The sequence below is a fragment of the Pongo abelii genome, chromosome 2 (genome assembly GCF_028885655.2).
Source record: "Pongo abelii isolate AG06213 chromosome 2, NHGRI_mPonAbe1-v2.0_pri, whole genome shotgun sequence".
In the NCBI taxonomy this organism is placed as follows: Eukaryota; Metazoa; Chordata; class Mammalia; order Primates; family Hominidae; genus Pongo; species Pongo abelii.
This window is the reverse complement of record NC_085928.1, coordinates 142979655-142994692: the sequence shown is the minus strand read 5'-3', so window position 1 is coordinate 142994692 and position 15038 is coordinate 142979655. Positions and strand designations below refer to the sequence as shown.

At 43.8% G+C, this 15038-nt stretch overlaps 1 pseudogene; it reads right to left on the bottom strand.

Moving 5' to 3' along the window:
* Nucleotides 1-1077: 1077 nt before the first annotated feature.
* LOC100443830 (repressor of RNA polymerase III transcription MAF1 homolog) lies at nt 1078-5312 on the bottom strand (annotated as a pseudogene).
* Between the last annotated feature and the right edge of the window lie 9726 nt (nt 5313-15038).

Here is a 15038-nt window from a genome sequence, read left to right as displayed (position 1 = left end):
TATCTTCTTTGATGATCTTGGTTTGATTGTGGTATATGGTGGGTTTGGTTGACTTGCTTCATTTCTAGAAGATTTTAGGGGGCCCAGGCTCAGCTCAGCACTCCTGGGCTGCATGCTCTAACTCTGGGAGGGCTGGTGCTGGTCGCCTGGCTGTGTTCTCTGAACCCTCAAAGTTAGGAATCTATTCTGCTGGAGGGGCCGAGTTGTTCCCAGTCTGCTGGCCACAACACTGTGATGGAAGGTGCTAGCCAAAGTGCTTGGTCAGGGTGGTGTCAGTGAGATCTGTGCTTACTGATGTATGGCAGCAGCTGCAGCAGCATGGCGGGGTGCACACGTGTTAGCTGGGGAGGGGTTCCAGCAGAACTGGGGAGGTGGTGTTCCTGCATGTGCTCGTGCCAGTGGTGGCGGCGGTGCATTGGTGGGGGGGAAAATGGGGGCTGGGGCACTGGCAGCCATGGGGTTGCTGGTGTTGTGCTTGCACTTGTACTGGCAGTGGTGGCAGCTAGGGCGGGGTGCTGGTGGAGGTGAGGTTGCCAGCATTCATGAGCAGGTTATAAAATTTTTAAATTTTTGTCTCAATTTTTTTTAAGTCACAGACATTTTTATTGGAAAGCAATGAGCTGCAGCAAAGTGACACTCAGTGCATGCAGCCAAATGGGTGAGGTGGGGGCACAGGTGGGTGCCAAGAGCTGACCCAAGACTAGAGCTCATGACCTCTGGGGCCTCTGGCTATAAGCCCTTTGGGCTGGAGTGTGCAGGCCCAGCAGAAATACAAAAATAAACTCTGTGGTCTAGCTGTCCCTGCCTGTGGCAGTTCGTTTGGGCAAGGTGGTTACTCTTTGCAGCAGGTCCTGTGCTGTCTAGTCCAGCCACAGCGTGGGCAGCAGAAGCGTATGGGGTTGAGTGGACACCAACAGGCTGGAGCCAAAGGGTCAGGCAGGTGGGGCCTTGTGCAGTGCTGAGACTCTGACAGCACCAGGGTCTGGCCTGCAGCTGGGGAGGCCTCAGGGCCTCTCAGGTGGGCAGGTCCAGGCATTGGTTGAAGCTGGATGAAGCTGGGGCCCGTGCTCCTCCTCATCACATACAAATCACTGGGAACCTGTCCTCCATGGTCTGGTCTCTTTGGCCCCACCCTCACTGCCTCTGCCTCTGCTTTCTTTCTCTTCCTCCTCTTCACCCAGTTCCAGGTCCATCTCGTTGCCTGCCTCTAAGGGTGTGCAGGTGGAGCTGCTAATGGAGCGGTGGCTGAAGAAGAAAATTTGCTTGAGCCCTTTGTTGTAGAAGAAGTAGTTGAAGGACCAGAGGGTGTCTTCTTCCCTGAAGGGGTCTGGGTCCATGTCTGGGTTATAGCTGTAGGTGTCCCATTAAGCCAGGCGGATCTCCTCATCCACTGTGTTCCGCAGCTGTGTTCTCGGACCTTGATGTTCCCCCACGCAGCTGAGAACAGACTGCAGTTGACTGCGTTCACCACCCAGCTGAGGCTGGGCTTCCAGCTGAACCCATGGCTGCGGGCTGTGCTGAGGTTATAGTCAGGCCTGAAAGGACTCGCTGAGCATGACAATCAAGTGGAAGAGGGTCTTGCAATTGCACTTGTACCTGAGGGGGCCCTCGTCCTTGCCACCTTGGTTCTTGATCAGGCTGCTGGGGCTGAGGCCTGAGCCTTCAGTACGTGGGCCGCCCTCCTGTCAGAACAGTGTTTGTCGTCTCCTGCTATCTTACGTGAGTAGCTCTCAATCCTGCTGATAATGTGGGTATCTTTGCTCTCTACAGTTAGCTGTGAGTTGATGGCTTCAAAGCTCCAGTTCTCCAACAGCTTCCTGTCTCAGGGAGGGAGCTCCATGCTTGAGAGGGGCCATTGCTGCCTGCCTGGCGGGGCTAAATCAGGCCTGGCTGGGTCATCGGTGCCAGTGCATAGGCAGGGCAGGCTCCGCACAGTGTGGGCTCCTCAGCACCAGAGGGTGGCACCGTGGCATCCACCTGGGCCACACTGTATCTGGGGGAAGAAACTTCATGACAATGTCTCATTATACCTGGCCCTGCTGGCCCATCCAGGTGGTCACTATGACACACCCTTACCCCACTGCACATTGCCTGCTTTAGCCACCAACATGCCACCAACCACCACAGATCACCTTGGTCAGCCAGCAACCTCCATCTCCCTCACCAGTCAATGTCTATCAGTCAAAATTCCTAGAACTAAATAAGTATAAAAGAAACTTAACTACTTCAACTTAAAAATAATTTGCTTCTATCTGCCTATGAAAATGTTAATATTTGTGAATCTGAGTGAAGGGTATATGGCAATTCTTCAACTATTCTTACAACTTCTCTGTAAGCCTGAAATTATGTTAAAATAAAAATTCAAAAACAAAAGCCAAAAACCTTGTACCCTTAAGGGTTACTTGAGTTAGTGGTTCACAGCAACAGATACTGAAATCTGGTTTGTGTTACTTCTGAAAATTAAGCTTTGTATCTTCTTCTTCATGGCTCTCTCTGGTGTAAAGTACAACTTGAATGTCATGTCAGAAGGTCTATCCCAACAAAGCCCAGACCACTGGACTCTAGAGGCTTCACGCATGTGGCAGACTCCTGAATATTGTCAGGTTTTATCTCCCATTTTCTGGCATACAGGTACTTTACTAAGGCATTTAGGTGCTAGCTCTTTGGGGCTCTCCAGGTCCAATTAGCATGATAAAGATATGTAATGGATCAGCTTGGGCTTCTGGGTCCCTCCAGATTGCATTTTGACCAAGTGCAGGCAAGCTGACATAGCCTGGAGGCAGGACAGTAAAAGTATACTGCTGTCCCTGCCACAACAGGGCAGAAGAGGATTAAGGTGGGCGTGGGCAGGATAAAGCAGTTGCCAGGTCAACAGTGGCACACCAGGTGCCAGGGGCTGTGTGGATTTGCTCCAGTAAAAATACCATCTCTGCAATTCTTGTTATGATTCACCTCACCACTGGATTAGTCCGTGATGATCTGTGGTCATTTTCTATGACCTACTTGATTTGTACACTGATCAAACAAGTGAGTTAATTGTGGATTTGGTAGGAATCACTACCTTGCATCTTTCAAGTCTTTGGTGGTGGCATTAAGCTCATGTGAGGAGCAGAAAAAAAGTTTGTGAGAAGGCTGGCACACTGTAGGAGCTTGATAAATGATAGCTATCATCATTGTTGTTGTCATTGTGTTATCGTCTTAGCCAAGTCAGGGTCAAAATTTACATTATCTTTTTTCTTTTTGAAGTACCATATTTCATTGCTCCTAAGAAGCATACTGTTGTGTACTTTAACATCTCTGAAGTCAGGATATGATAATAGTTGATGGTATGTTGTAATTGCTGTTGTTTCTATTAAAATTGCATTCATTTGTAGAGGATTTTTGTTTGCTTCTGCCTGTCACTTGGGGCACAGGCTGATTTACCAATGACAGTAAAGCTTCGGGGCCCCTCATTTGCATGGCCCTTCCAAGGTCGTGGAAGGGTTCCACCTTACAGCTTCATGGGATCAAATTACATATATTTTTTTCTGAGACAGTCTCACTCTGTTGCCCAGGTTGGAGTGCAGTGTTGATATCTCAGCTCACTGCAACCTCTGCCTCCCAGGTTGAAGTGATTCTCATGCTTCAGACTCCAGAGTAGCTGAGGCACGCGCCACCACACCCAGCTAATTTTCTTTGTATTTTTAGTAGAGAGATGCAGTTTCGCCGTGTTGGCCAGGCTGGTCTCAAATTCCTGGCCTCGAGTGATCTGCCTGCCTCAGCTTCCCAAAGCGCTCGGATCACAGATGTGAACCACCACACTCCGCCTCATCATAGGTTTTTATAAAATTTGCAAGAGTAAGATATTTTGTATTTCTTTTTTAAAAGAGAGCATCAAATTATATAAGCTTTGGGTTCTACCCTTGCCAAGGAACTCATAATAATGTGAAACTACAGATGGTCCCTAACTTATGATGTTTCAACTTACGATTTTCCAACTTTGTGATAGTGCGAAAACAATATGCATTCAGTGTGCTCCTCAGCTTACAACTGGATAAAGTTGACTTATGATAGAGTCACCTTATGATGGTTTATCAGGACATAACATCATCATAAGTTGAGGTGCATTTGTACATTAAATTCTCTGAGGTTTTTTTGATGGCAAAAGTAGTACCAGAAAACTGCTTGAGAACCAACTTTTGATTCAAATTATGAGGGCAGATTTTAATTCCTCCATCCATGGCAAAATTGAAACATGCAACTTCTCTTGCTGTCCTACTACGCATGTCCCTTTCTTTCTCTTTTTTCTGTATATTTCTCATGGACCCCCTCCACAGAGGCCTTTAGTGTCTCAGCTTTATCTTGGGTCTAATAGATGTCTGTCTGGAGTAGTTTCATTTTTAGTGGCACATCCAGTAATGGTATCTCTTTTAATCAATGATGCCTTAGGTTCCATGAACATAGTACATAATAGGGTACTCAAGATGGGTCCCCCTGAGACCAGCAGGCTGGCCGGTGGAGTTTGGACAACACTGCCCCCTAGAGGTCTGTCTTGTAACCTGAGGAGATGAGCCCCCTAACAACTACTGACAGGGAGTTTCTTAAAAATCAGGAAGGATGCTCACTTTTATTTATTATTTATTTTTTATTATTATTATTTTTGAGACAGAGTCTTACTCTGTTCCCCAGGCTGGAGTGCAGCGGTGCAATATCAGCTCACTGCAACCTCCACCTCCAGGGTTCAAGCAATTCTCCTGCCTCAGCCTCCTGAGTAGCTGGGATGACAGGCGCTTGCCACCACGCCTGGCTAATTTTTATATTTTAAGTAGAGACGGGGTTTTACCACGTTGGCCAGGCTGTTCTCGAACTCCTGACCTTGTGATCCACCAGTCTCCGCCTCCCAAAGTGCTGGGATTACAGGCGTGAGCCACCGTGTCTGGCCTTATTCATATTTTTAAAAACAGGATCTCAATCTGTCACCCAGGCTGGAGTGTAATGGCATGATCATGGCTCACTACAGTCCCCACTTCCTGGGTTCAAGCAATCTCTCCCACCTCAACCTTCCAAGTGATGGCATGGCAGCTTATCTGGAGCAGCTGCTGCAAAGATGCTGGCTGCAGTAGAGGAGGTGCACCAGGGCTGTATACTCTAGGAAGCTGGCAAGAGCCAGTGGAAGCTGGCAGGAGCTGGTGGAAGCTGGGAACAGGAGGAAGCCAGGACTCATTCCTAGTTGGAAAGACAGGAGCCCCACCCTCCCAGGTGCAGCTGCAACTGCCCAGCTGCCCTGCAGACCTAGGCATTCCTGCACTCTCGGGGGCCAGGAAGTCCCCCATGGCCCCACAGGCTTGGAAATGCCTGCTCCTGCTGCCTGGCCTCTCTCTGCTCCTGGCACCCACTCTGATTGTGGAGCAAAGTTGAGGCTGCCCAGCTGCGGCTGCAGACTCAGGCATTCCTGCAGTCTTGGGGGCCAGGGAAGCCCCCACAGGCTTGGAAATGCCTGCTTCTGCTGCCCAGCCTCTCCCCACCCATGGCCGCCCATAGGCCAATCAGCATGCATTGCTGATCATTCCTCCCCTTTGAAGACCATAAAAACCCTGGACTCAGCCAGACTTGGGCAGACATCAAGATGACCTGCCTGCGGAGAAGAGCTACCCACCGTGGGTCTCCTCTCTGCTGAGAGCTGGACTCTCATCAGGATGACCTGCCTTCAGAGAAGAGCTACCCACTGTGGGTCTCCTCTGAGCTGTTCTGTGGCTCAGTAAAACACCATTTTGCCTTGCTCACCCTCCACTTGCCTGCATACCTCATTCTTCCCGGATGTGGGACTTGGGGTACCAGGGCTGAAAGAGCTGTAACACAAACAGGGCTGAAACACACCCATTGCTCACCACATTGCAGGTGATGAGAAGGAGAAAAGAGAGAAGGAGAGAAGAGCTGTGGCCCTTTGGGGAGTCCAGACCTAGGAGCTCCCCAAACCAGAGCTGTGACACCCTATTTGGGGCTCTGCAGTTCCTGGCATCTCCAAGCTTCTGGGCACCACAGCGTTCCCTGAAGCCAGCTGTGGAAGCTGCTTGCAGTATGCCTGGTCCAGCTGCAGACTGGCAGGGAGCCAGCACCTGTGCCAGCACCTGGAGCTGCCCACCCCACCACAGCCAGTGTGCCTGGCTGTGAGAAGTGGCCAGACCCCACATTTGCTTGCCCACATACCCCTTGCCACTCCGTGCCTGGCTCACCCTTGGCTGGAATGGAATTCAGGCCAGTTGCGTGAGCTGAGTACAGCCTGCCAGGCTGAGTAGGTGGAATGAGCCCAGCGGGCCTGAGCAAAGCTTGAGCAAAGGTGCCACTGACCACAGAGATTTCTGGCCAGAAAAGTGACACCCCATCTATGGGCATACCACCCTGAAGGGGCCTGATCTTGTCTGGTCTTGGAAGCTAAGCAGGGTCAGGCCTGGTTAATACTTGGATGAGAGAAAAGCAATGCCCCAAGGATCCTGTGACACACTAGTAGCTGGGATCACAGGTGTGATCCACCACATCCAGCTAATTTTTTTAAATTTTATTTTATAGAGATGGGGTCTCCTTGTGTTGCCCAGGCTGGTCTCAAACTCCTGTGCTTAAATGATCCTCCTGCCTCAGCCTCCCAAACTGCTGGTATTATAGGTGTGAGCCACTGTGCCTGGCTGGATGCCCACTTTTACTATGGTTATTCAACATAACACTGGAAGTCCTGGCCAGAGCAATTAGGCAAGAACATAAACTAAAGGGCATCCAAACTGGAAAGAAAGAAATCAAATTGGTCTTGTTCATAGATGACTTGATTTTATACCTAGAAATACCTAAAGGCCCCACCAAAAAACTACTGGAACTGATAAACAAATTTGGCAAAGTTGCAGGATACAAAATTAACACACAAAAATCAGCATTTATATACACCAACAGCAAACAATCTGAAACAGAAATCAAGAAAGCAATCCCATTTACAAGGTACAAAAATATAAAATATCTAGAAATCAGTCTAACCAAAGTAAAAGATCTATATAAGGAAAACTATAAAACTCTGAAAAAAATAGAAGAGGACCCAAAAAGATGGAAAGATATTCCATGCTCATGGATTGGAAGAATTAATATTGTTAAAATAACAATACTACCCAAAGCAATTTACAGGTTCAATGCAATCCCTATCAGAATATCAATAAGATTCTTCACAGAAATAGAAAAAAAGCCTAAGATATATATGAAACCACAAAAGACCCCAAATAACCAAGGCATAGTGAGCAAAAAGAACAAAGCTGGGGGCATCAGACTACCTGACTTCAAAATTCACTACAAAGCTATAGTAATCAAAACAGCATGGCACTGGCAAAAAAGCAGACATACAATTCAATAGAACAGAATAGAGAACCAAGATATAAATCAATTCATATACAACCAACTCATCTTTAACAAAGGCACTAAGAATATACAGTAGAGTGAGGACAGCCTCTTCAATAAATGGTGCTGGGAAAACTGGCTAACTATATGCAGAAGAATGAAACTAGACCACTGTCTCTTACCATAAACAAAAATAAAATCAGATGGTTTAAAGACTTAAATGAAAGACCTAAAGCTATGAAAGTACTAGAAGAAAACACTGGGAAATGTTCCAGGACATTGAGCTGGGCAAATATTTTTTGTGTAAGACTTCCAAAGCACAGAAAACCAAAGCAAAAATAGACAATTGGGATTTCATGAAGCTAAAAAGCACAGCAAAGGAAACAATTAACAAAGTGAAGAGATAGCCCACAGAATGGGAGAAAATATTTGCAAACCATCCATCTGACAAGGGATTAACAACAGGAATATATAAGGAGCTCAAACAACTCAATAGCAGAAACACAAATCATCCAATTTAAAAATAGGCAAAAGATCTGAATAGATATTTCTCAAAAGAATACATACAAATAGCCAACAGGTATATGAAAAAATACTCAACATCACTAATCATCAGGGAAATGCAAATCAAAACCACAGTGAGATATCACCTTACCCCAGTTAAAAGCTTGTATCAAAAAGACAGGCAATAACAAATGCTGGAGAGGATGTGGACACAGGGGAACCTTGGTACACTGCTTGTGGGAATGTAAATTAGTACAGCCATTATGGAGAACAGTATGAAAGTTCTTCAAAAAACTAAAACTTGATCCAGCAATTCCACTGCTAGAGATATATACCCCAATGGAAGGAAATCAGTGTATCGAAGAGATATATGTACTCTGTTTATTACAGTATCATTCACATTAGTCAAAATATGTAGTCAGGCTGGGTGTGGTGGCTCATGCCTGTAATCTCAGCACTTTGGGAGGCCAAGGCAGGCGGATCACTTGAGGTCAGGAGTTCGAGACCAGCCTGGCCAGCATGGTGAAACCCCAGGTCCACTAAAAATACAAAAATTAGCTAGGCATGGTGGCACACGCCTCCCAGCTACATGGGAGGCTGAGGCAGGAGAATTGCTTGGACCTGGGAGGCGGAGGTTGCAGTGAACTGAGATCACACCACTGCACTCCAGCCTGGGCAACAAAGTGCCACTCTGTCTCAAAAAAAAAAAAGAAAAACCAACTTCCAAAATATGCAGTCAACTTAAGTGCCCATCAGTGGATGAATGGATAAAGAAAATGTGGTATATATGCAATGGAATATTATTCAGCCATAATAAGAATGAAATCCTGTCATTTGCAACAATGTGGATGGAAGTGGAAGAAATTATGTTAAGTGAAATAAGCTAGGCACAGAAAGACAAACATGTCATGTACTCACTCATATGTGGGAGCTAAAACGATGGGTCTCATGAAGATAGAGAATAGACTGGTGGTTACCAGAGACCAAGAAGGGTACAGGAGAAGGGGAATGAAGGGAAAAAAAGAGAATACAAATGTATTTATTACCACTGAAGTGTACATTTAAAAATGGTAAAGATGGGGCCGGGTGCGGTGGCTCACGCTTGTAATCCCAGCACTTTGGGAGGCCAAGGCGGGCGGATCATGAGGTCAGGATATCGAGACCATCCTGGCTAACACGGTGAAACCCCGTCTCTACTAAAAATACAAAAAATTAGCCGGCATGGTGGAGGGCGCCTGTAGTCCCGGCTACTCAGGAGGCTGGGGCAGGAGAATGGCGTGAACCCGGGAGGCGGAGCTTGCAGTGAGCCGAGATGGCGCCACCGCACTCCAGTCTGGGCCACCGGGCGGGGCTCCGTCTCAAAAAAAAAAAAAAAAGAAAGAAAAAACATGGTAAAGATGGTAAATTATGTATGTGTATTTTACCTCAATTAAAACAATTTTTTAAAATTATTTTAAGTTCTAGGGTACATGTGCACAACGTGCAGGTTTGTTACATAGGTATACATGTGTCATGTTGGTTTGCGCACCCATCAACTCGTCATTTACATTAGGTATTTCTCCTGATGCTATCCCTCCCCCAGCGCCCCCCACCCCAACAGGCACTGGTGTGTGAAGTTCCCCGCCCTGTGTCCAAGTGTTCTCATTGTTCAGTTCCCACCTATGAGTGAGAACATGAAGTGTTTGGTTTTCTGTCTTTGTGATAGTTTGCTGAGAATGATAGTTTCCAGCTTCATCCATGTCTCTGCGAAGGACATGAACTCATCCTTTTTTATGGCTGCATAGTATTCCGTGGTGTATATGTGCCACATTTTCTTTATCCAGTCTATCATTGATGGACATTTGGGTTGGTTCCAAGTCTTTGCTATTGTGAATAGTGCCACAATAAACATACGTGTGCATGTGTCTTTACAGTAGCATGATTTATAATCCTTTGGGTATATACCCAGTAATGGGATCGCTGGCTCAAATGGTAGTTCTAGTTCCAGATCCTTGAGGAATTGCCGCACTGTCTTCCACAATGGTTGAACTAATTTACACTCCCACCAACAGTGTAAAAGCATTCCTATTTCTCCACATCCTCTCCAGCATCTGTTGTTTCCTGACTTTTTAATGATTGCCATTTTAACCGTTGTGAGATGGTATCTTATTGTGGTTTTGATTTGCATTTCTCTGATGACTAGTGATGGTGGGCATTTTTTCATGTGTCTTTTGGCTGCATAAATGTCTTCTTTTGAGAAGTGTCTGTTCATATCCTTTGCCCACTTTTTGATGGGGTTGTTTGTTTTTTCTTGTAAATTTGTTTTTAAGTTCTTTGTAGATTCTGGATATTAGCCGTTTGTCAGATGGGTAGATTACAAAACTTTTCTCCCATTCTGTAGGTTGCCTGTTCACTCTGGTGGTAGTTTCTTTTGCCCTGCAGAAGCTCTTTAGTTCAATTAGATCCCATTTGCCAATTTTGGCTTTTGTTGCCATTGCTTTTGGTGTTTTAGTCATGAAGCCCTTGCCCATGCCTATGTCCTGAATGGTATTGTGTAGATTTTCTTCTAGGGTTTTTATGGTTTTAAGTCTAACATTTAAATCTTTAATCCATCTTGAATTAATTTTTGTATAAGGTGTAAGGAAGGGATCCAGTTTCAGCTTACTGCATATGGCTAGCCAGTTTTCCCAGCACCATTTGTTCAACAGGGAATCCTTTCCCCATTTCTTGTTTTTGTCAGGTTTGTCAAACATCAGATGGTTGTAGATGCGTGGTGTTACTTCTGAGGCCTTTGTTCTGTTCCATTGGTCTATATATCTGTTTTGGTACCAGTACCATGCTGTTTTGGTTACTGTAGCCTTGTAGTATAGTTTGAAGTCAGGTAGCGTGATGCCTCCAGCTTTGTTCTTTTTGATTGTCTTGGCAATACAGGCTCTTTTTTGCTTCCATATGAACTTTAAAGTAGGTTTTTGCAATTCTATGAAGAAAGTCATTGGTAGCTTGATGGGGATGGCATTGAATCTATAAATTACCCTGGGCAATATGGCCATTTTTGTGATATTGATTCTTCCTATATATGAGCATGGAATGTTCTTCCATTTGTTTGTGTCCTCTTTTATTTCATTGAGCAGTGGTTTGTAGTTCTCCTTGAAGAGATCCTTCACATCCCTTGTAAGTTGGATTCCTAGGTATTTTATTCTCTTTGTAGCAATTGCAAATGCTCATGCTATATTCTCTTTGTAGCAATTGCAAATCACTCATGATTTGGCTCTCTGTTTCTCTGTTACTGGTGTATAGGAATGCTTGTGATTTTTGCACATTGATTTTGTATCCTGAGACTTTGCTGAAGTTGCTTATCAGCTTAAGGAGATTTTGGGCTGAGATGATGGGGTTTTGTAAATATACAATCATGTCATCTGCAAACAGGGAGAATTTGACTTCCTCTTTTCCTAATTGAATACCCTTTATTTCTTTCTCTTGCCTGATTGCCCTGGCCAGAACTTCCAACACTGTGTTGAATAGGAGTGGTGAGAGAGGTCATCCTTGTCTTGTGCCGGTTTTCAAAGGGAATGCTTCCAGTTTTTGCCCACTCAGTATGATATTGGCTGTGGGTTTGTCATAAATAGCTCTTATTTTTTTGAGATACATTCCATCAATACCTAGTTTATTGAGAGTTTTTAGCACGAAGAGCTGTTGAATTTTGTCAAAGGCCTTTTCTGCATCTATTGAGATAATCATGTGGTTTTTGTCATTGGTTCTGTTTATGTCATAGATTACATTGATTGATTTGTGTATGATGTTTAAAAAAAGCTCAGAAAGTGTCTGGGGATGTTGAAACAGATGCCTGGTCACTTGCCTGGATTTGCATGGGGCTGAAACAGGAACGAGAATTCAGCCCAGAGATAGGGTTCAGAGCTGTCAGAAGAACTGACGTAATTTGAGGTGGGTCCTGAAGCTAGATTGAGAGACAGGCTATGAGACCTTGGAGAGAAAATCACCATGAGGGAGAGAAGAGACCGGCAGAGTGGTCTGACTGAGCAGGTGGGTGTTGGCTGTCAGGCCGTGCTAGCCTCTTTGATTCAGCTCACTTCTTTCAGGGCTTATGTGGTTAGGAGATTAAGGAAAGGAGAGGGGTATAAAAGAAAACAAAAGGCCTGTGTCAGGGGAAGCTCAAGATCTCTGGTAGAGGAAACTCCCTCCAAAAGAGATAGTTATGAGAAGCAGTGCAGTGCAGTAGAAGGATTACGTGGGCCAATTAGGAGGCCTATAAAACTGTTGGAATGTAGCCACTCTGTTTCTAGGTGGGACGCTCACCTGCCAGGAATTTCAGATGTATTTGGTGAGGTAAATTGGTGGGAAAGCAGGACTTCTCACAAATTATCGTGCAAATATGACCTCGATTGTTTTCACAATCTCGTCAAATCCATTGTAGATCCCACCTACCTCTAGTCAACTTTAATCTATGCTGTCCAATGTGGTAGCCACTGGCCACATGTGGCTATTGAGCTCTTGAAATATGACTAGTGTGACTGAAGAGCTGAATTTTAAATGTTATTTAATTTTAATTAATTAAAAATTTAATTAAAATCTTAAGCTGTGTAAAATATTTGTCCTGTAAAACTTATAAGAAAAATTTGAAAAGGGATTTTTTATGTTGATACATTTAGAGTTGATTCTCAATATATGTAATACCTCCTTGAACATGATGTTAATAAATACTGAATGAGATGCAAGAGTTAATGAATTTACTTAACTTAGACAGGTGTGGTTTTGAAACTGATGTGCTTTTGCTTCAAAGTCACACGAACTCTTCTGAAAAAGATGAACCACTTATGTCAATGTGGATATGAAGATCAAAGGAAAACAAGTTTTGTGATCTTAAATTCAGTTATTGGAAAACTTTTAAGTATGTTTGGAACAGCTTGGGTACGTCAATTTACTTTTTCAACTATAAATTTTATGAAATCTAAATATAGCTCAAGTATTTCTGATGAAGATTTAGTATCTGAATTGAGATGGGCTATTAGAGTAAAACATAAGACAGATTTCAAACTTAGTACCAAAAATATAAAACTCTCATTAATAATTTAAAAATATTGATTACATTATGAAATAATAGAATTTTGGACATAATGAGATAATTAAAATATATTAAAATTAATTTCACCTGTTTATTTTTCCCTTTTTAAGATATGGCTATCAGAAAAATTAAAATTACATACGTAGCTTGCATTCTGTTTCTATTGGACTGTGCTAATCTAGATTATTTAAGGGCAGGTTCACATTTTGTACATCTTCATATTCTTGGCCTCTAACATGGCATTGACATATAACAGGGACTGCATAAATATTTACTGAGGAAAAGGATTTAGTTTTGGAGGGAGCTTTCTACTACTCAGCATGATTGTTTCTCTGGTGAACTGCTAAGACTGAATTCCCAAAATAATGTGTAAACCCACTATTTCACTTCCTCAGGACAATTTATTACCCTACGTGTTTCTCTTGCTTCTTTTCTTTTGGTTGCTGATACTAAACAATGAGGGGCTGAACCTACCACTAGTCTATTGATTTCCTGTCCCCTCTCCTTTTGTTTTCTTCTCAAAGCAACCGCAACACCATTAATTATCATCCAGGGAGTTAGTGACAACTTGTCTTAATCGTCTAGTCAGGTTTGCCTTTGTCTTTTTAGTTTAAAGTTGTGAACCCCATTTATACATTTTTCCTGTCTAGGATGTCAGTAAGAACTTTAGCTGCAGATAAAAACAAAACAAAAACAAAGTATGCATGACATGTCCAAAGAAATTTAGTAGTTTTTGCTCATCCATTTTGCAAAGCCATTTCTTTAAGACACAACATGGTTTTTTGTCTAATCCCAGAATTACACTGAAAACTGGACTCCCTGTGGTGCAAATTACCTTCCACTCTCAGAAAGAGCAGGAGAAAATGGAGTATTTCCTCTTGGGCATGATAGCGAAAATTCTGTCAACTCTGCAACACCGCATGTCTATGCTGGGATCTGTTCCTGTTCCTGCTCAACCTTTTGTTCAAAATAACCAGTCAATATGATCCAATCAAACCAGTTACTTCAGCTGAGAAAACAGTTTGCTTTATTTCTTCACTAAACTAGCAGACTAATTTCTCGAACACGATGGTGCTTTTGTGTCAGGGGACTGAGTTTCCAATCAAGAATGGGTAAAGACACAGTCTGGGTCATCCTTTCCCCTTCTTGTGTATTGGGATGTCCCAACTGGAAGTGCTAGGCAAACCTTTATGAATTGCTTGATGTCAGGTAACTATGTGGGGAATATGAAGTATGGAGTGCTTCTGTCTGATATTATCAGAGCTGCCAGATAATGTTTTAGCATAAGTATGTCTCATGCAACATGTGGGACATACTTATACTAAAAACCTGTTCCTTTTTTTATCTGAAATTTAAATTAAACTGGGCATTCTATATTTTTATTTCCTAAGTCTGGCAATCCCAGATAAGATTCTAGATTTGTCTCCAAAGAAACAACCCATCCTTTTCTCAAAACAAGCAAGACAATGTAAGGGTTTATAAAATAATATCTATGGGGTGTGTGGAGACAATCAGAGACAGGCATGGTGCTTGATGGTTCTTGCTAAATCAACTTGCTGAAAACCAAGTGAGGTCAGACTCAGATGTCTATTTTTATACCTTTGATGACAAAATGAATCTATGAAGGGGTTGTGAAAACTGTAATATGCTGCTCTGTCTGCTTTGCTTTACTTATCCTTTGCATTGTTGATCCTCCAGTGAGCACACCTGCACTCACCAAGGCTGTAAACCCATGAGGGCAGAAACTGGGCCTTCTTTTTATTGGTATCCCCAAAATGCATCAAAATGTCTGGGCACCAGTACATGCTAAGAAGTGTTACAGGTGATCATGAAGGTAAGATTTAAGGATCTTGATATAAAAGAATGTTGAATCTGAAAGCCATGGATGCTCTAGTAATCCCATTGGGAGTTCACACAGCCCTCCAGAAGCTAGGCCAGAGGCCAGTGGAGTTGCCTGGTGTGGAAATAGAGCTTGGTTGTGTTTCAGGAGGTGTCCATTGGGAGCCCTGCTCTGGTCTGCTCCAGAACAAATGCTCTGTCCTTGACACCAATACAAGCAGAGCCTCCCCTGCCACCTGTCAGTGAACCACTGCCAAAGCGTAATTGTACTGGGATGTTGTGAGAG